Source organism: Giraffa tippelskirchi, chromosome 1 (genome assembly GCF_054371585.1).
Source record: "Giraffa tippelskirchi isolate mGirTip1 chromosome 1, T2T-mGirTip1v1.2.pri, whole genome shotgun sequence".
Classification (NCBI taxonomy): domain Eukaryota; kingdom Metazoa; phylum Chordata; class Mammalia; order Artiodactyla; family Giraffidae; genus Giraffa; species Giraffa tippelskirchi.
The window spans coordinates 211,240,049-211,263,181 of NC_137275.1; the positions used below are offsets into that span (position 1 = coordinate 211,240,049).

General features: G+C 36.1%; 1 protein-coding gene and 1 long non-coding RNA gene across 2 annotated transcripts in view; one reads left to right on the plus strand and one right to left on the minus strand.

Annotated features, from left to right (window-relative positions):
• Positions 1–2,748, minus strand: part of LOC145520061 (uncharacterized) — a 200,538-nt gene extending 197,790 nt beyond the window's left edge. Inside the window, exon 1 of the long non-coding RNA XR_014064194.1 lies at positions 2,668–2,748. This is a non-coding gene — a long non-coding RNA (uncharacterized LOC145520061). The remainder of the gene's footprint in view (positions 1–2,667) is intronic.
• Positions 1–23,133, plus strand: part of ZNF462 (zinc finger protein 462) — a 178,972-nt gene that overhangs the window by 293 nt on the left and 155,546 nt on the right. Inside the window, exon 2 of the mRNA XM_081525575.1 lies at positions 20,776–20,836. The gene's annotated coding sequence lies outside the window, so the exon portion shown is untranslated. The remainder of the gene's footprint in view (positions 1–20,775; positions 20,837–23,133) is intronic.

Below are 23,133 nucleotides of genomic sequence, written 5' to 3' on the forward strand. Positions count from 1 at the left end.
GAATGAATTTTCCAGTCACTATCTACCCCACCCCCTAATCTGGAGGCTTTCTTCCCTGAATCACTGAGTTCTCCCCCTTACAAGGGTGATTATGGCTCAGAATCACTTGAAACTTTTGGATTTCTTGAGCTCCATGTTGCTCAAGATTCTAAGTTGCTTCTGCTTAATACATTCCCTTTATCTTACTGAAAAAAACAAAAGTAGTATAATCAGTGTAGAAAACTCATTAGAGCTTTTATAAAATCACACTAAAATGATCTGAGAGACAAAATAACATTATTTCAATAGATATATAGAAAAAGAGAATACAAAACTAGGTCATTCTTGATGATCTTTGCAACTAGGTAAGTCTTCTTTCTTCAAGCTAAATCCTTCTTCTTTAGAGTTTAAATTCTCTTGTTCTTAACTCTATGGAAATAGGGAAGAGAGAGAGAGAAAAGACATGTGTGCACATGTGCAGAGGTGTGTGTGCGTGTGTGTGTGTGGCAGTTTTATTTTAACCATCATCACTCAGGCATTTGAAGACAACTATTCATACAATCCTTAACCTCTTCTTTTCTGCAGAGGTCTGTGTGTGTGTGTGTGTGTGTGGCAGTTTTATTTTAGCCATCATAATTCAGGCATTTGAAGACAACTACTCATACAATCCTTAACTTCTTCTTTTCTAGATGAATTACTCCAAATTCTGATAATTTCACCCTCCCCCTATCTTGCTTGATATGTTAGAAAATAAATTTGAACTAAAATATTTTATTACTTCTTAGTTAATTCAAAGACTCCTAGAATTTCCCATGATACATTGGTTTAAATGGAGAAATGACAAGTAAATTTAATTTGGTGCACTAATTTTGTGAATGGGTTTTTTTGATTAATCAAATATTCTCCATATATCAATATTCAAAAATGTTGAAATATACCTAATACTAAAATTATGTACAACAGAATTTAACCACTCTGATGATTCAGATGGCATTCACAAATCCTAAATTACTTCAAAAACAGTTTTTGAGAGTCCATTATGTAATTTTATGTTGGTAACCTTAAATCAATCTTGATGGGAGTATTTACATCACAGTAAGCAGTAAATTCTACAGAAAGAACCAGTTGTTAAATATTTAGTAGTGTACCATTGGGCGTCTCGGTCACTATTACAAACACAATGACCAAATACCTGCTGCTGCTTCTAAGTCGCTTCAGTCGTGTCCAACTCTGTGTGACCCCATGGACTGTAGCCTACCAGGCTCCTCCATCCATGGGATTTTCCAGGCAAGAGTACTGGAGTGGGATGCCATTGCCTTTTCCAACCAAATACCTATAAAATTCTAATTCAAAAATCTATACCCTCAACTGTGCTGCAAAAAAGTAGAATAAATAGAGACTAAATAAATAACCAAAGTCTGCAAGTTTTGCTCATGCTGAAAGTTCCAAAAATGTAGCTTGATTTTAATTATCATTGCATGCTTATTCAGTCTTGTCTCACTCTGCGAACCCCTGGACTGCAATCCGCCAAGCCCTGCCCATGAAATTTTCCAGGCAACAATACTGGAGTAGGTTGCCATTTCCTTCTCCACGGTATCTTCCTGACCTAGGGATCGAACCTGAGTCTCCTGTGTCTCCTGCATTGGCAGGCGGATTCTTTACCACTGAGCCGCCTGGGAAGCCCCATTAATTATCACTAATAACCGTTTTCTAAAATTTTAAAACAAAAAAGTTTCCTCACTAAACGTGAGCAAAACAATTCTACATGCTGAAAGGACGGTGTTTTAAATGCTGTTGAAAAGATTAAAGGTGGTACTTGGCTGGTGGTCCAGTGGCTAAAACTCCACACTCCCAGTGCAGGGGCCTGGGTTCGACCTCTTGTCAGGAAATTAGATCTCGCATGACTCAGCTGTAAGAGTTCCCATGCTGCAGCTAAAGATCCCACACGCAGCAACAAAGACCTCTCGTGCCGCAAACTAAGACCAGGTGCAGCCAAACAAATAAATTTTTTTTAAATTCTAACTTAAAAAAAAAGTTTAAAGGAGATTTACAATGTAAAGAATCCTTGAAAATCAGTAAGAAAACTTCCCAAAGTAATACAAACAGATACTAATTTTGAAAAAAAAGTACATATCATGATAGACATTTTAAAAACTAAGGTTTCTTTTATCTATAAGATTGGCAAAGCTTAATTTCTTAATAAAAACGTCCAACGTTGGTGCAAGTGCAGAGAAACAAACATTCCTACATTGCTAGTGAGAACTTAAAATTTTCTGGAGAAATTAGCAATGTATGAAAACCCTCAGAAATCCTCTCTCCAGTACTTTATGCTAAGAGAGTAACCAGAGTTTTGAAAAAGCTAATTATTCAACAGTATTAGATTGCTGAAGTAAATTAGATTATTAATTTTCTGTTAAAGCAGCTACATGGCATCGGGCGTTTCATACAGCATTTCACATTTAAGCAAACAAGGTAAAGGTCAAGTAATAAGTCTGATGGCAAGACTTTTAGGGAACAAAGTTAGAGGCACAACTGAAATCCTCATACAGCTAAAACTTAATATTATGCATCTTAACTATCATTGGGCTGCACCCCGAAAGCCTACAAGGCCTGTTTTTGCCCAGTTTCAAGACCAAAGAAAAAGCTCAGAGTCAGCAAAAGAGACATCAGGGATTTGGGGGTGCTTACAGGTCTGAAGCCACGTCCTAGAGCGACACTCCAGGGTCAGCGGCAGGCAGGGCAGAACATGGCGCCGGCTACTCTTCCCTGGGAGGTGTGGGGGGAGGGGTCGCCAGTCGTAGGGGAATTAATATTAGGTGGGCTAAGTTACCAGGGAAACCAGCTGAGGGGCACGCCTCTCGCAGCCCCTCTTGAAAAGGACAATCACTAGCAGGTCTGTGAAGTGAGTGGGGTGTAGGTGAAGCAGACGCTGGTCTGGCAGGGGATTCACAAAGAACAAGAGAACAGTCATCCTTTTGTTGTTGTTGGTTTAAAATACTTATTTATTTGGCTGCGTCGGATCTTGGTTGCCATTGGAGAGATCTTTCCTTGCAGCGCAGGGACTCTGGGGCTCCAGAGCAATCACTCGGGTTCAGTTTGTAGCGGTGCTCTGGCTTAGTTGCTCTGTGGCAGGTGGGATCTTGGTTCCCCAATGAAGGATCAAACCTGCATCCCCTGCATTGCAAGGCAGATTCTTAACCTCTGGACCACCACGGAAGTCCCCAAGAACAATCGTCATGAGTGGCATGACCATAGAACTAACAGCCTTCATTATCAAAAGCAAAGCGTGTTATAATAGTGTTGCTCTGTTTACCAAGGCCCCAAATCATGCTCTTTGGTTCTGAATTCTATTTCTTCATACCATATACAGTCTTTCCTTGTACATTTCCAATAAAAAGTTTGTCACCCTTTTAATGTGTTTTGGTTCAAAGTTTCTATAGATATTGCCATGACTCCAGATTGTGCTATTTTATCTCTTGTCCGTCACTTCAGTAGCCTTCTAACTGTTCTGTTTCCCTTGCCCCCACCATGGTGCAGCACCAGACACTCAGCACTCTTAAATACTCAGTCCTTAATACAGCCTCCATGTTCAAGGGTACAGGTTGGTCGCTCAACACCTCTGGGAGTTTCCCCATCTCTAGCTCCAGTCTGGCACCCTTCTTTCAGCTTCTCCAGCTCCCGAGGCACATGCTCTTTCCAGAAGCTGCTCCCAGCACAGTGAATGGACTTCTTACTGTCCTCCCCACCCACCATCATCTCCCTCCTCCTTGCATTTTTTCTTAATCTTTCATTTCAAATCTCACTTTGCTGTTGTTTTCTCCTCAAAGAAACCTTCCATGACCTCTCCAAATATTCCAGGCTCTCCTAACCTTTCTGTCAGGGCCCCTGCTGTCCCACCTTTGCAGGAATTCAGAAATTTGTCTCTCTTCCGGATGACAGCTGGAAATAGCAGACAGAGCTCGGGCTGATGCTCAGGCAGAGCTCACACATTGGTCTGCAGCTTCCAGGTGAGGTCCAACCTGAACAGCTGTGGCAGTCCTGTCCTTATTTAACAAGTATCACAGTTTTCACTTTTACTGGCCCAGCCTCTCCTAGTCTACTCACTAGAATCTGTAAGTTCCAGAAAGTCAGTGACCTTGTCTGGATTTGCTTACCATTGTATTCCCATTGTCTCGCACAGTGCCTAGCTCAGAACAACCACCTAGTAGGTATTTACAAATCAATGAAGGAATCTACTCTTCCTTTTTGTCATTGTTATTCTCTCACCCTTTCCACTGCTGATAGTCCACATACAAGGCTACTCATACCTACCAAGAAGGCTCCAAAAGTGACTTTTTACACCAAAATTACACTGGTAATAGGAGTCACTTAATATCCTCCAAAAAACAAAAACAAAAAAAACGAAGGAAACCACCATTTCCACAAGAGATCCAGCACATGCATTATCATCATTCAGCATTTCATCATTTTTAACACGTATTTAATTTGTGTTGTTGTTCTTTTTGTTCAGTTGCTCAGTAGTGTCCAACTCTCTGTAACCCCATGGACTGCAGCACGCCAGGCTTCCCTGTCCTTCACCTATCTGCACTTTAAATGGTCAACAAAGAGAGAAATATTTAGAAAATGTAAGGATGAACTTGCCTGGTGGTCTAGTGGTTAGGATTCCATGCTTCCACTACAGGGGCATGGGTTCAAGCCCTGGTTGGGGAACCAAGATCCCTCATGCCCCGAGTCACGGCCAAAAAAAAAAAAAAAGATGAAGGTTTCAGTCTAGTTTGGCAAATAATTTTACAGCATTTCTGAACTAACAAAAAAGGGATGAGGAAGATGACAAGAGAAATGACTAGGTCAAAATCACACTGAGGAAGGGAAGAACCTAAAAAGTAAGATTTACCAATCACCAGTTGTATTTAAGATTGACTAGGGTTTGTAGAAGGCTCAAATCCATTCCCCCCCCCTTTTTTTTGGCCTCGAAACATGCAGGATCTTAGTTCCCTAACCAGGGATCAAACCCGTGTCCCCTGAACAAAGTCCTAAAACTGGACTGCTAGGAAATTCCCTGAAATCCAGTTTTAATCCTGGCAGATTGCAAAGAAATATCAGATTTCACTGATTTGATAAATATGAAAAATACAACAACTGGATTTCATCTTTAGGCCAAGAATTAAAAGAAGACAACTACATGTCTATAATCTTTAGATAGATGTTTTATAATTTTCTAGACAATTTCTCAGAAATGACGCAATTATTAGTTAAGATAGGTGGAGAAAATACAAGGCAATGAACACATATCAATTTAGGTAGAAAAGAAGAAAGAATGAGATTCCATGTCTTGGACTAATTGGATAAATGCAAAACTGGTATTATTGTCCTTTCCTCTTTTTCTCTTGATTTTCTAAACATAGCATATGGGTGAGTGAAAATGTTTAGGAAGAGGGCCAGTTCATGATGGGAAGGGGAATTCTTAGTCCTTTTTGCTTCGAAATCCAAATCCTATTGGAAATACAATACACCTGGGGAAAATTGGGATGCTTATAGAAAATATAATTAAAGTGGGAAGGAAAAAACCCCACTGTGTTAGCCTAAAATGCTTTTAGATAGGTATATATTGGGACTTCCCTGGTGGTCCAGTGGCTAAGAATCCAAGTTCCCAACACATGGGGCGAAGGTTTAATCCCTGGTCGATGAGTAAGTAGATCCCACATGCCACAACTAAGACTGAGACGAGCCAAATAAATATTTTTTTAAAAAGATAGGTATATAAAAAAAGATATATATATATATATATATATATATATATATAAGATAGGTATATATGAATTGATAAAAAATCAATTTCATTTAAATATTCTACATTCCCCAAGGATGAAAAAATGTAACAGGCAACTTTTAGAGATTCATAATGAAAATGAAAACCAAGTCTTTTGACTGATTAAATAAGTTATAGCACATATTCTATACTTTCATCATCAGGTAAGATCATGTAATATTTGATTGAGAGGGATACAGGACATCTTGTAGATGAACCTTCCCTGATTTCTAGCAGGCCTGTTAAATCATTCACAGTACATGGTTTGGGTGCCTGGTTTGTGTCCCCAAAACTGTGGTGGATGCTGGGGATTCAACAGGGAACAAATCAGAATCCCTGATCTCAAAGAACTCATGTTCAAGTTGGGAGAGGAGGGTAACGTACAAATAAAGAAATGTGTAATAGGTCAGATGGCATTAACGGAGATGGACAGTGTTTGTATGTATGTGTGTGCTTGCAGGTACAGGTGTGTATTTGTGTGTGGAAATAGTAGATGTGATAGTGAGGTGAGGGAAAGCATCTCAATAAGGCGACATTTGAGTAGAGATTGTGGTGCAGAGAGTGTCCCTGAGGATACACGATTGCAAAAATTCCAGCGAGAGGGAATAGCAAATACCAAGAATCAAGTAAGAGAAAGTAGGCCAGCGTGGTTGAAGCAGCCTGAGCAAGAAAGAGGGTAGTAAAAATATAGCTGAAAGGGTAGTGGAGACAAGGTCGGGTCAGACCCTAGAGTCCAAGATACTCCAATGCACTTTGGATTTTATTTTGTGTGAGCTGGGATACCTTAGCTTATCAGTTACTAGATCTGACAGTGTTTTAAAAGGGCTCTCAAGGAAATTCCTTGGTCGTCCAGTGGTTAGGACTCCATGCTTTCACTGCAGGGGGCAGAGATTCCATCCCTTGTCACTGAAGTAAGATCCCACAAATATACACTGAGTGGGAGATTATTCTTCAACAATATGTAACACATCTTTTGAGTAATAAAATATGGCTTGATTAATATAAGAAGGTATAACACTCTGCTCACATTTTTGTATCTAGAAATATCTGGAAAATCCTCAAGTTTCTGCTGTTTAGAAAAAGACAGAAAATCACTGAAATATAAATACTATAAAGAGCATTCTTTTCTTCTTTTCATTTTAAAATTTATTATTTCATTCCACCTAGTACAAAAAAAGATTTCATCCAGCTAAAAAAAATGTTGTTCAGTCGCTCAGTTGTGTCCAACTTTTCGCAACCCCATGAACTGCAATATGCCAAGCTTCCCTGTGTTTCACTATCTCCCTGAGTTTTCTCAAATTCATGTCCATTGAGTTGGTGATGCTATCTAACCATCTCATCCTCTGTTGTCCCCTTCTCCTTTTGCCTTCAATCTTTCCCAGCATCAGGGTCTTTTTCAATGAGTCAGCTCTTTGCATTAGGTGGCCAAAGCATTGGAGCTTCAGCTTCAGCATCAGTCCTTCCAATGAACGTGCAGGGTTGATTTCCTTTAGGATTGACTGGTTTGATCTTCTTGCAGTCCAAGGGACTCTCAAGAGTCTTCTCCAGCACCACAATTTGAAAGCATCAGTTCTTCGGTGCTCAGCCTTCTTTATGGTCCAGTTAAAAAAATATTAATACTTTTTAATGTTTTTATGGTACACATGTCTATGTGAGTATCACTAAAGTGAAATTATTCATATATTTGTCCAGTGAACGACTACCATTATCTCAAGGAGCTATCTTTTGCCTCTGATAACCAATATGTCTTTATTAAATAGATGCTAGATACCAGTCTTAGTAATGTTTCTTCACTTTCTACGGGGAGCTTATCCCCACAGATATTCCTGTAATTGTCAACACAGACCATCTAAAGTTCAGGTTCTCATTCAAGAGCTCAGCTATTCCAAACAAACAAAAAACATGGTGACAGAATTCCCTGCCAGTCCAATGATTAGGACTTGGTGTCCTCAGTGCTGTGGCCCTGGGTTCTCTCCTTGGTTGGGGAACTAAGAGCCCGCAAACAGCAAGGTACAGCCAAAAAAAAAAAAAAAAGAAAATCCCATAGTGGCAAGCAATAATATTAATAAGGGATTAACTGAAGCACAAGCATATATCCTGTTCTCTGGGTTGTCCTGGAGGAGGTCAGACCGTGAGAAACATGTCCATATAGGGGACATTACTTTTGCTTTTCTAGAACTACTGTCAACTAATCTAGATTTGGCATTGTTCCACCAGCCTATTCAGAGGCTGCAGATGAATCCACAGATGTAATGGTTCTCTTAAGTGTTTTGAAAATAAAAATAAACAAAAGCTTGTTTTGCCTTTATCTGCTGAACACCACGTCACTAATCATGTGTCTTACCTGTATGGACCTTTCCCAGACACAGGAGCCTATACCAGGCATGTCTGTATGCTATCTGAGCATATATAACCGTCTATTTCTCATACTATGTGGGTCAAATACTAACTTAGCTACGTGACTGCATCTCTGATTGAACAATAATAACAAAGGAGGATTGATTAATGAAACTATTCCAACGTGAAAGAGGTCATTGATAGCACAGTTCAAAACTCCTCCTTTGCCTCGGTCTTTTGAAGAGTCACAAAAACATTGGGCTTTGTGGATTGAGGATTCTGTAAAGCTGGGAGAGATGCTTAATAAAACGGAAAACAATATCAAGACTGAAAAAATGTTGGGCAGTCTGAAAAGCTAAGCCAATTTAAAAGATTGTATTTAATAAAGATAATAATATAGTCTCAATTTAAGAATTAAAAAACTCGGTCTCCCAAGCAAAGTAAAGGAGAAAATCAAGACATATGAAATAGATTAATATTTGTTAAAAAAAAAAAAAAAAAGATGAGGGGGGACTCCCTGGTGGTCCAGTGGTTAGGACACTGTGCTACAAATGCAGGGGGTATGGGACGGATCCCTGGTTGGGGAAATGAAAAAAAAATGAGGGGGCTCTGAGTGGTATTATGTTGACTTAATATAAGTAAATAACATGATGGCAATCAAAAGCTAGAGCCACTGGTGCAAATATTAATTGAAGTTGACATTTAAATGAAACTCAGTTAAACCTCCCCTGTACTACTATAGCATTAACTTCATTGTTTTAGTTCAAAACCCTGTCTTTTAAGGACAGCATCAGGTACACATCTGGAAAAAGAAAACTGAGATTGTGGAGATCTGGAAATATAACACCAGATGAAAGAACTGAGGATAGCCAATCAGTTCAGTTCAGTTCAGTCACTCAGTTGCGTCCAATTCTTTGCGACCCCATGAACCACAGCATGACAGGCCTCCCTGTCCATCATCAACTCTGGGAGTTCACCCAAACCCATGTCCATTGAGTCGGTGATGCCATCCAACCATCTCATCCTCTGTTGTCCCCTTCTCTTCCTGCCCTCAATCTTTCCCAGCATCAGAGTCTTTTCAAATGAGTCAGCTCTTCACATCAGGTGGCCAAAGTATCGGAGTTTCAGCTTCAGCATCAGTCCTTCCAATGAACACCCAGGACTGATCTGCTTTAGGATGGACTGGTTGGATCTCCTTGCAGTCCAAGGGACTCTCAAGAGTCTTCTCCAACACCACAGTTCAAAAGCATCAATTCTTTGGCACTCAGCTTTCTTTATAGTCCAACTCTCAAATCCATACATGACGACTGGAAAAACCATAGCCTTGACCAGACGGACCTTTGTTGGCAAAGTAATGTCTCTGCTTTTTAATATGCTATCTAGGTTGGTCATAACTTTCCTTCCAAGGAGTAAGCGTCTTTTAATTTCATGGAGGTCAGGTCAGGTCAGGAGGTCTGGTATGCCCATCTCTTTCAGAATTTTCCACGGTTTATTGTGATCCACACAGTCAAAGGCTTTGGCATAGTCAATAAAACAGAAATAGATGTTTTTCTGGAACTCTCTTGCTTTTTCAACGATCCAGCGGATGTTGGCAATTTGATCTCTGGTTCCTCTGCCTTTTCTAAATCCAGCTTGACCATCTGGAAGTTGTTCACGTAGTGCTGAAGCCTGGCTTGGAGAATTTTAAGCATTACTTTACTAGAGTGTGAAATGAGTGCAATTGTGCGGTAGTTTGAGCATTCTTTGGCATTGCCTTTTTTTGGAATTAGAATGAAAACTGACCTTTTCCAGTCCCGTGGCCACTGCTGAGTTTTCCAGATTTGCTGGCATATCGAGTGCAGCACTTTCACAGCATCATCTTTGAGGATTTGAAATAGCTCAACTGGAATTCCATCACCTCCACTAGCTTTGTTTGTAGTGATGCTTCCTCAGGCTCACTTGACTTCACATTCCAGGATGTCTGGCTCCAGGTGAGTGATCACACCATCGTGATTATCTGGGTCGTGAAGGTCTTTTTTGTACAGTTCTTCTGTGTATTCTTGCCACCTCTTCTTAATATCTTCTGCTTCTGTTAGGTCCCTACCATTTCTGTCCTTTATTGAGCCCATCTTTGCATAAAATGTTTCCTTAGTATCTCTAATTTTCTTGAAGAGATCTCTAGTCTTTCCCATTCTATTGTTTTCCTCTATTTCTTTGCATTGTTCTCTGAGGAAGGCTTTCTTATCTCTCCTTGCTATTCTTTGGAACTCTGCATTCAAATGGGTATATCTTTCCTTTTCTCCTTTGCTTTTCGCTTCCCATCTTTTCACAGCTATTTGTAAGGCCTCCTCAGACAGCCATTTTGCTTTTTTTGCATTTCTTTTTCTTGGGGGTAGTCTTGATTCCTGTCTCCTTTACAATGTCACGAAGCTCTGTCCATAGCCAATGTGTAACAACAAAAACTTCAGCCAGAGGTAGAGGGTTTTTTGAAAGAGGTGGAGGATGGATTTTTTTTCAGACTATTGGAGAGCTTTCTGGTAGAAAAGCAGGTGACATTCTGCACTCCTTCAAAGAGAAAAAGCAAGAGTATAAACTATTTGAGGGTGGAAACCATGTCTTCAACATTGTTGTATTCACGGTAAGTCCAGTTACATTGGAAGTGTTTTCTGATGCTCACTGAGGTATGGAACTGATGCTCCAAAAAGACAGATGCCTGCACTGTATAGGAAAGACCTGTGCAAGATGTGAAGCAACAGTCTTTCAATATATTGAGTTTCATATTGTCAGAAAAGTGAGTTCAGATTAAGAACATAAGCTCTGGGATGAGGCCAATGTGAGTTTGAATTTTAGCCCTGTGAGTTAGCTGTGTGACCTCACACAAATTACTTAACCTCTCAGAGTCTTGGTTTCTGCCCATAAATCATGAATATTAGTAACTAGCTTTCAGTTTTGTTGTGATGCTTAAGTTGAGAAAATCTATGTGAAAAGTCAAGCAGTATCAGCAACAGTAGTAAACATTTAATAAATCATAATTATTATGCTGGCAGAAACTATTTTACAGTCTTCCAAGAATGTTGTGGAAGGGATTCTTGCATTGGATGGGAAGTTGAATAAATAATGTCTTGGTCTTGCTCAATTTAGAGATTCTCTAATTCTGTGACTTCTCAGCACTATTCTTCTTCTTTTAATATTTATTTATTTGGCTGCGCCAGGTCTTAGTTACAGCACTCAGGATGTGGATTTTTAGTTGCAGCATGTGAACTCTTAGCTGTGGCATATGGGAACTAGTTCTCTGACCAAGGATCGATCCTGGGCCCCCTGCTTTGGAGGCGCCGAGTCTTAGCGACTGAACCGCCAGGGAAATCCCACTATTCTTTATTATATCCTTAGCATTTTACAAATGTCTCTAGAATTGCACTCATCTCACTAGACTGAAAGCACTAAATTAAAGCTAACCTCAAGCTCCTCAATAGAAAAGGCTATCGCTTGTTCATCTTCATCCAGCCATCTCATCCTCTGTCATCCCCTTCTCCTCCTGCTTTCAATCTTTCTCAGCATCAGGGTCTTGTCCAATGACTTAACTCCAACCTCAGCCATTTAAGAAATCAGCACATGCTTGTTGAGTGCCCACTATGCACCAGGTGTTTTTAATATGTAGTCTCATTTAATCTGTTCATGCAGTTATGAAGGAAATATTATTTTACCTAATTTGTAGATAAAGAAGTTGAGTTTCTGAGAACTTAAAAATACTCACGTGACACAACTATGAGGTGAAAAATATGGGGTTTGAACTGCAGTCTGTTTAATCCAAATAATCAGCTGTCCCTTTTTAAATGTTTTTAATTGCAAAGGCAACATGATACATGCTTAAATTGAAAAATTGGAGCAGTTAGAAATGCGCAGACTACAATATTAAAGCCCACTTATAGATAATTTTCCCCAACCCCATGCATTAATATTAATATCCTCCAATCTATGAGAAATCATTTGTGAAGGCATCCTATTAGATGTTATTGTATGCATTTGAATACTTATATGATATAATATATAAACATAAAATTTGTAAGATAAATATAATATTAAATTTATAATATAATAATAAATATAGTATAATATTAAAATGTAGCTTTAAAAATATATATGGCATTTTTTTCATTTCATGATATATCTTGGGATCTTGCCATATCAATACAAATAGATCCATCTAAATTATAATAGAAACATAAAAATTTGTTAATAGCAAAAATTTACATGCTATAATTTATGAAATAGTTCTACTATTGTTGGGTATTTAAGTAGCTTCAGATTTTCTTCTATTAGAAACAATACTACAATAAATAATCTTGTGCACAAATGTAAATATTTCTATAAGTTGGATTCTTAGAAGTATAGTTTTTGGGTCAGAAAGCAGTGAATATTTTAAATTTTTAAAAGTATTTTTTAACTTGTTTTTTAGCCATGCAACAAGCGCGATTCTAGTTCCCTAACCAAAGATCATACCCCTGTGGAGTCCCAACCACCAGACCATCAGGGAAGTCCCTGAATATTTTTAATTTTGATAGATACCATCCTATTGTCCACCAAACCACTATACAGATTTACATTTCCACAAACCTAAAACTTGCATATCCACATCAACACTAAATAGTATCAATTTTCAAAAAATATTGATGATCTGAATGATTTTATTCACTTTATATTATTTCATTATATTTTATTACATTATTTTACTTATATTATTTTATCATCATACTTTACCATTATGATAACTCTCACTGCCATAATTATTATAGATAAGATTTCTTCCTAATACATATTTTGCCCTTTTTGAAGGCCTTCTGGGCTTGATGATACCCTATGTTCATTTAAAAATTGTAGATCGTCTTTTTCTTATTGAATAAGAATGATAATATTTACCCTTTGTTACATATGTGGTAAATATCTTCTCCAGGTTTGTCATTTGGCTTTTAACTTTCTTCACCTATAAAATTTATTATGTAGATAAACTGGTCAATCTATGTCATTTCAGAAAATCTTTTCACACCCAAGATTATAAAAATATTTCTCAATGACTCCAGTATGCTACAGTTTTGTTTTTCGGTTCTTATAATTTTAATCCATCTGGAATTTATTTTTGTACATGGTGTGAGAAAGGAATATAATTATTTCTTCCCAAGTGGAGACATTTTTCCAAAATTAAATCTAAAATAATCAATTATTTCCAAGTGATTTGAAATACTAAATTCATTATACACTAATCCTCGTGTGTACATAGGTGGTTTTGAGTTTGTATTCTTCATTATGCTCCATTCTTACTCTGCTGTTTATATTCTATTCTTGTGCCAGTACCACACTGTGTTTCTCACGGTATCTGTAAAATTGTTTTGATATATGATGAGAATTTAGGCTTCATACTATTCTTATTTTTTTTTAATTTCCTCTTATAAATAAACTTTCGAATCAGTTATCCACTTAAAAAAGAAAAGGCCATTTTGATTTGGACCACTACTAATTTTTAGGTTATTATATAGAGAATAAAATTTTACCATATTGAAGGTTTTCGTATGAGAATGTGATGTGTCTCCATTTTTTCCAAGTCTTATAATGTATTTCAGTAAAATTTCATCACGCAGGTTTTACATATTTCATTGCTTATTTATTTTAGAAATGTTATAATTTTAAAAATTTATTTTATTGAAGTATTGTTGCTTTATAATGTGTTAACTTCTACTATACAGTAAAGTGATTCAGTTATACATATATATATATATGTTCTTTTTTCATACTCTTTCTTATTATGGTTTATCACAGGATATTGAATATGTCCCCCTGTTCTATAGAGTAGGACTTTGTTGTTTATCCATTCTATATATGATAGTTTTCATTTGCTAATCCTAAACTCCCAATCTGTCTCCTGTTACGATTTTCATATAAGTGATTGGGATCATTTATTCTTATCATATTTTCTACTTGGTATAGTGACATACTGTGGGAGTCATCTACCAAGTAGTTCTCTGATTACTTGTCCCTTGCTAACAAAATCCTAACTTTATTTGAGATCAGCAATGGGCCCATTCCCAGAGGATGAATCATCCATCTTTGGTCTAAGTCAGTCATGACAATCCAAATGATTGTGACTTCTGCTACTTGCTCACATTTCCTGGCACGCTTGCTACCAAGGCTGGCCATATTACCGAGCATTATGCAAATTATGATAATTATTCCTCCTTGACCTAAGTAAAACCCCTTTGCTCCTGCCTTCCTGTCTTCCTACTCTCACTGCCAATGAGCAGGCATGACGCCTGACTGGGATAGCCATAATGTGACCATGAGACCACAAATATGAAGGAAAAAAGGCAACAACTTGAGATGATGGGCAGAAAGATGCAAACTGCCTAGGCTCTTGAAGACGTTATGGGGCCACTGAACATACCAGTCAACTGCCTTCTTCCACATTCCCTTTTCAGTTCTAGTGGTTGTTTAGTTGCTAAGTCATGTCTGACTCTTTTGTAAACAAAGTTTAAAACTCAAATAATTCAGGGTCCTCTAACTGAAGCTGAATGTATCCAAATCTATTTAAATATTACTGGAATATGGGAAAATTACAGATTTTTGTGTGTTTCCCTTGTCTTCAGTGTCCTTACAAAATTCTGAGTTCTACTAATTTTTAAGAGGTTTGTTTGAGAGTTTATAATTTGCTTTGGCAGATAATGACAGTTTGGCCCCAATATTTCTAATACTTATTCTTACATTTCTTGAATTATTTCGAAGGTTGAGACCTTACTGAAATGTTAAATTCTATCTATGGATGACAGATATTTTCCTTTTCAGTTCCTGGCCTTAATGGGAATGCTTCCCATACTTCAGTAATAAGATATTGCTATTAGTTTTGAAAAATATCCTGATAATAATATTTTAAAATATCCTTCAAGTCATGGATCACTAAAAATTCAATTTTTTTTTGTAAATCAGAAATAGGTATTAAATTTTATCAACTACTTGTTTGATGTCTATCTAATTAATCACATAGTAATTCTTCTGTGTTCAGTTAATGTAATGAACTATAGATATCCTGGTTTTGAACACCCTTGCTTTCTGGGGATAACCTTATTTATTTTCATTCATACACTGTTGGATTTTTATATAAAATATTTCATGGTGACTTTTGTATCTATATTTATAAGTCATGTTCTTATAAAGTTTGATGTATTTGGTTTTCTTTGTTGGATGGTGGGATGACAGAATAACAACATAAAGAATGAGCATAAACTCTTTCAATAGCATAGGACTTATATTTAAAAGTTTATGTATTTTAAAAAAAATTTCTGTGAATATCTATTACTTTATAATAAGAGTTTTAAAATAAATACATAAATATATGCATATATTTATAAAGAAGAATTCTCAGTTTCTATATTGTATGCTAGAATTTACCTAGTACCCGCTGGTGTGGGGTTTGGGGATTTATTTATGTTTTCTCTTTTCCTTTGATAATTGGTTCATTTTTCTTTTCTTCTTCCTCTTGAGTCAATTTTCATTATTTCGTGGACATTTGGAAAATTATTCTTTTCACTTGAGAATTTTAATTTTATTGATACAATATTCTTATGGCTTTAAAATCTCCTCTATATCAGTAGTTATGTCTCCTTCCTTCTCTTAATATTATATATTTGTGTTCTCTTTTTTTGACTCATCTGATTTTTGTTGATAGTTTAATTGATGTTTGTTAATTTTCATAGAATTCTGCTTTAACATCAATGTTTTCTACTTATCAAAATTATTTTTAACTCCTTCAATTGAAAGGGCTATATTTTAAATATTTTGCTTTCCAACTAATACTGCTGCTGCTGCTGCTGCTAAGTCGCCTCAGTCGAGTTCGACTCCGTGCGACCCCATAGACGGCAGCCCACCAGGCTCCGCCGTCCCTGGGATTCTCCAGGCAAGAACACTGGAGTGGGTTGCCATTTCCTTCTCCAGTGCATGAAAGGGAAAAGTGAAAGTGAAGTCGCTCAGTCATGTCCGACTCGTAGCGACCCCATGGACTGCAGCCCACCAGGCTCCTCCGTCCGTGGGATTTTCCAGGCAAGAGTACTGGAGTGGGGTGCCAGTGCCTTCTCTGTCCAACTAATACAGTTAATGATATTAACTTTTATTTGACTACAACTAGGTAGTATCACATAAGCTTCAATATTTAGTATTCTCTCTATTGCTCTGATTTAAATAGTTGATGTTTCAGTTGCATTTTCTCTTTGATTAATGGTTATTATGAACATTTCCTACTATATAGTTTGTGTATGGTTATGTTTCCATCGTTTGGCAGTTGTTTATAGTTTTATTGCACTCGGATATGTATTCTGTTTTCAATAGTTTTTTTGTCTACACCACTCAGCTTGTGAGATTTTAGTTCCCCAACCAAGGATGGAACCCAGGCCACTGGCAGTGGAAGCGTAGAATCCTAACCACTGGGAAACCAGGCAATTCTTGATTTCAATAATTATTGAGTTTTTAGAGCTTTTTTTTGTGTGTGTGGCTGAATGAATAGCCAATTTTTGTAAATGTTCCATGAGTATTAGAAAAAGAGTATAGGGCTCATTGTTCTATACATATATCTATGATGAATTTTAATGATTTTGTTATTCAGTTCTTCTATATCCTTTCATATTTGGGGGCTACTTAATTTGTCAGTTTTGTTGAGGTTTGTCAAAGATCTACAATTATTGTTATAGTTTTGTAAACTTTTTGGTGGATATAACAGACTATACTGCATATATTTTAAAGTTACTAGATACAAAATGGTAATTATTCCCTTTATCAACTAAAATGTTTTTTTAGTATAATGTTTTTGGTCTTGAATTTTATTTTGTCTGTTATCATAGTTTCTCCTGCTTTCTTTATGGTAATATTTACCTGATTTCTGATTACTCCCTTTTATCTTCGAAAATTTCTGGTCATTTACTTTTATTTATGACCTATTTAAATAGCTGTTTACCCTTTCTATTTCTGGGACTATCATGTTGTTTAACATCTTCTAGAAACTGACAGATTCTGTGAACTTAAGATTTAAAAAAAGGATATAGAAGAATTATACAACCCATTTAATAAATCTGATTAAAGTTCATAGCTACTTTTATTTATTGGTATGAGAGTTTCTATATCTTAATAGAGAAATTGCATCCATTAAGATTTATTCTGAAAATTGACATGAGCATATTAACCAAGCAGTTTTATTTCTGACATCTTATTCTTATTCTGACATTGTGTTTTCTCTTTTAATTTCCTCTTGTTTGTTTATATCTTTTTTCTTTTACTGCATTAATTGAATTTTCTTATTCCTTTTTCCTTTATGAATTTTTAAGTTACTGCTCTATTACTTTAACTGATTTAGTATTGAGATGAAATAAAGTTAAACAGTGAAGGGCAGTGTAAAGTATTAGATTCAGAGTCCTGAACCTAACTGTATTAAGAGAAAAAAGCTGAGAATTCTCTGATGGTCCAGTAGTCGGGACTCTGTGATTTTTAACTGCAACAAGCACAGGTTCGATCCCTGGTTGGGAAACTAAGATTCCACATGCTTCGGGGTACGGCCAAAAAAAATAAAAAGAAAAAAAAAACTGATGTAAAGTTTTGAATGAATTTTTAATCCACTAATGTGCCTATAATTTTGTGAAATGATAAAGCCACCATTTAGGGGCGTGAGCTAAATAATAACCTATGTTCTTGAGGGAATTTGGACTGAGTTATACAGAGGGAAATTTTGCTCAAAGAATTAGTAATATCTAAAGATTACTGTGATCTTTTTCAGTTTAAAGGGATAAATCTGATAATAAAAGAGTAAATAAAAGCCAAGAATAAAACTGACACACATCTCCTAAAGTAGATGGATAAATGGAAACAGATGGATAATCTAAAACCTAATATCACTACATACAAAATTATAGTGTGCAACAAAAGTGACCTTCCAATTAATTGGGTAAAGAAAAAATGTTTTTTAAAATAATTTGAGACAATTTAGTTAATGATTAGGAAAACAATTACATTTAATATCTATCTCATATCACATATTAAAAATTAAATTCTGTATCAGTTGTAGAATTAAATGGGAAAATAAAAATCTCAGAATTAGTGAAAATACAACAAATCATGTAAATGAATTGTCCTATTATGGGGAGTGAAAGCCTTTCTTATACTATACCAACAAAAGACAGCATAAAGAAAGTGATCAATAAATTTAAACACACAATTTCAAACTTTTAGGTATCTAAAAGCATTATTAAAGTTAAAAGTAAATAAAAAACTAAGAAAAATATTTTACTACATATTAGAACAAGTTAACATTCTTAATCTATAAAGTGAACATCACAAGTCAATGAAAGATACATACACAAAATATACGTAAACAAAAAAATGCACATAAAAAAAAAAAGCAAGAACAGAAACTATCAAATGGCAACGGGAGAAATATAGATGAGAAACACAGAAAATAATAACAATTCTCTCTAGGTTTTGGAACTAGATTTTAAATTTTTTTCTGTGTTTCCTACATTTGCTAAAAATACATGTTACTTTTATAATTAGGAAATATATCTATAAGTAGATAGAAAAAAACATATTACTATGTCGTGTTAGGAGTTTAACACTTGACATTGTGGAAAGATGATGCTATCCAGAATCAGAAGTCCTGAGTTCAAGTCCAAGTGTTTGTTGAATGATCTTGGGCAAAGTCACTGGACTGATTTGAGCCTTGGTTTCTCCAAACAGAAAATAGAAGAAATAATCTCCATGTCATGAATTGTTGTGAAGAATAGATTTTTAAAATGTGTGTGGGAAATGCTATGTGATATCATTTAGATATGTCAAAGATTCCTATTTCTGATCTAGTGCGTTGGGGCTTTTCCCAGATTCGGGCAAAATCTGTACATCTTCTCACAAATACCATGTCCCTTTGCTGGATGAGGGTTTATGGTCCTGAGTTGTTCAGGTGACACTTCACCTGCGATGTCTTGGATTCTGTAGTCATCTCAGTGGATGGGACAGGAGCATCCACTAGATCTTCACTATAGTCAAATGAAGCTGTAATAACAATCACTGTTGCTTTTCTTCTTCCATGTTATATGCTTTACCATTCAGTTCTAGTATCCACAGAATTAATCTGGCAACCAAGTTGATACTATAATTCCAAGTTCATGACATTTAAAAAGTCCATACTAATTTCAAATTCAGGGCACTGTTGTAAGTCAAATGAGACCACCGGCCGATCTCCTTTTCCAATGGTAGAAATAATTCCTTTGTGAATGCTGCGTGATATAGAGTGAGCACAAAACGGCCAGAACAATCAACTTTTCTTCTTTCACATGATCCCCGATAAGCAGAATAGTGCTATGTTTCTACATTTATATCTCTACGTGAAATAAAAGCAGAATTATAATTAACCCGGTAAAAACCCTTACACCACCTTTGTCTTTTTTTTTTTTTCCTCTTGGTCCAAAGCCTATAAGAACTCTTTTAGAGTGAAAGTTGAAAAGAAAAAGGTGAAGGGAAATCCCTAAACATCCCCGAGGAACAGAAGATGTGAACCTATGAAGAACACAGCTGTTCTGCTAATCCTGTAAGGTTAGAAAAAAAGGATGAAATGAATTGAAAGTCATCAAAATAATTTAGAGAAAGCATAAAAATTATTTATTGGTTGACTAAGCTGTTAATTACTGCTGGTTATGTACAGTACAGTTTCTCATGTCTGGGAAACAATAGAAAGGAAGAGAGAGAAGGAGGAGGGTGGGAAGGAGGGATGGAAAAGTTCAATACCGGCTCAAGGAAGTCTCTTTTGCTAGACGAGATAAATTAGATGTGATGGAAATTGCCATAAAGAGGATCTGGGTAGGTCTGGATCTTTAATAACTTGGTCTGTAATCACGGTCAAATCACTTTTCCTTGAGATCATTTTCTCGTCTGCAATAGATCAGTAGTTTTCAAATTGTGCTGCCACAGAACAGTGCTGATCCAGAAGCTAGACTAATGAATGATGGGGATCTCTATACAACTCACAGAAAAATGAAGTAAAAGAAAATGCTCCCCATCTGCTATAGTTTACTTATTTACATTTATTATAGCAATTCCTGCATTGTGTGGACTTTTCTGAGCATCCACAACCATTTCTTGGATTTGAGATATCAATAAAAAATATTTTTCTTGATTTTAAGATTTTTCTTTTCAACTTTCAAAAAACCTGTGGCCCTGCTGCCACGTGTCCGGTGGCTGAGCTTTAGCAAATGACAAAGTAAACTAATGAAGAGGAATAAATAGTAATAGAAGAACTTAGATACAATTAATCATACTTAGGTTTTTTATTTCAAATGATCACTGTTGATTTTTAAGATTTGTTTACATAGTAATGAATTTCTTTCATTATGTGTGCATATTCTGCTTTTGATTTCCTGGGCTAGATAACTAACTCTTGACTCCAAATTTAAGGCTCTTCACCTATGCCATCTCACATTAAAACTTTAAGAACACAATTCATATTAGCTTGCAGTTACAGATCTTCATGTTCTTTACATGCATTAAAAAAAATCCTCATAACTACAACACTGTAAATCAACTACACGCCAATGAAAATTAATTTTAAAAAATCCTCATAGCAATTCTATAAGTATTTAATCATACTTCTTTTACAGATGTGGCAACTGACACACAGAGCCCAGGATTATCACTTGTAAGAGCAGGAGTTGGAAACTAGTGAGTAGATGTTCATTGTTAGAGCTGGGTCTGTCTTTAGTATAAACATTAAATCAATAAACACTCTCTTAAAATCTGCACCTTAAAAAACAGAAAGATACTAAAAAATAAACTTGTTCCAAACACTTAAAAGAACATGCATCCAATGACTAACTTCTGTGAAATACTGTTTTTAGCGCTTGCTGGGAAATTAAACCTCAACATAATAGACAGGAGAGAATATGTGTAGATTACATTTTATCCTGAGCATAAGAAATCTACAAGGGTCAGTCATTAGGTAGTGGGTGGTAGATGCAAGGTCAAGTTAGCTTGGTGCTGACAGTTATTACCCAAAATCTGTTCTAGAAGCATGGAACTCTGGATAAGGCTGTTTGGGAAGCTAAATGAATGGATGCAAAAATTTCTAGGTTTTAATTGATGATTAATAAAATCATATATATGTATATTTACAAATTAGACAAACATTTGATTTTGATAGTCTTTATGATAGAAGAGAAATCTTGTGGGACGTCCCTGGTGATCCAGTAGCTAAGACTCTGGGCTCCTGGTGCAGGGGTCTCAGGTTTAATCCCTGGTTGGGGAACTAGATCTCACATATGAAAACTAAAGATCCCAGGTGCTGCAACTAAGACCTGACTCAACCAAATAAATAAATATTTAAAAAAAGAGAGAGAGGGAGAGAAATCTTGTGCTAGCAAACTTTCTTTGGAAGTTCTAAAGTTTTATCTTTCTAACTGAAAAAGAGATTCATTGTACAAATGTTTAAAAATCTAAGAAGCCACAGCAGAAAATGATATATAATGTACACATAATTACATCACCTAGAAAAAATTACATCACCTAAAAACAATTACATCACCTGGAAAAAACTAGTGAACATTTTGATTACATTTTTCTAATAATTATTCAATGCCTAGATATACACAAATATTTACAAATACAGGACAGTGTTATTATATTGTTTCAAAATCTGTTTTTATCCTTATCAAAAATCATGTAACTATCTCACTATCATTTAATTTTTCTTATAGAATTTATAGATATATAACTCCCTACTGAGACTTCCCTGGCAGTCCAGTGGTTGGGACTCGGCACTTCTGATGCAAGGGGCACAGATTTGATCCCTGATCAGGGAACTAAGATCCCACATGCTTCGGAGTACCGCCAATAAATAAATAAATCTTCCTGTTACATAGATGAACATAATTTAACAATCACTTGTTGTTGGGTATTAATGCCATAATTAAATCCTTTGTACAAAAAATTTTGATGATAGTTATGAGTTTTCCCAAGTCAATTTTTAAAAATTAAATCCCTGTGTTAAAGACCTCTAATACATCAAGAAAGATTGAAATTTTTCATATTCCCACTAACAGAGAACTAGAGGATCTATTTTTCCATATCTTCAAGAAATGGGAATTATATATATGCTTAACAAATGGAAAATGTAAATATACATACAGATATATATATACATATATATATATGCAGTATATATTCTAATTTTTAGGTATAAAAGAGCATCAGAGCTTTCATTCACACAACTGATAAAGATAACCTTTTTTCATATAAGTCATTGGAAAATTTCCTTTGATAATATTTGGTAATGTTTTTGAGACTATGTGGAAGTCTAGATTTCAAAATCTAAGAGTAGAAATTAGGAGAACTGGATTTTAGTCTTCTTTACATTATTAGGGTTGGAAGATCTTAAATTAACTCACTGGTCCTAAATTTCCTTTTATATATAAAATGTACTCATAATACTTATTCAAATATTCCTATTGTCCCTGTAAAAAGCAAATTAAATTATCTTTGTGAAAACCAGATACGGTGACACTATTCTATTAGCAGTATTAATAAGACACATTAATAATTACTAGATACAAGAAAGTGGGTTCCACCATTTAACTTTAAAATGTTTTGAAATACTTGAACAGATAATTGACAATTCAGTTCGAACAAAGCAGTCAATACCATAGTTCAGTCAGTTCAGTCGCTCAGTCGTGTCCAACTCTTTGCAACCCCATGAACCGCACCACGCCAGGCCTCCCTGTCCATCACCAACTCCTGGAGTCCACCCAAACCCATATCCATTGAGTCGGTGATGCTATCTTACCATCTCATCCTCTGTCATCCCCTTCTCCTCCTGCCCTCAATCTTTCCCAGCATCAGAGTCTTTTCAAATGAGTCAGCTCTTGGAATGAGGTGGCCAAAGTACTGGAGTTTCAGCTTCAACATCAGTCATTCCAATGAACAGCCAGGACTGACCTCCTTTAGGATGGACTGGTTGGATCTCC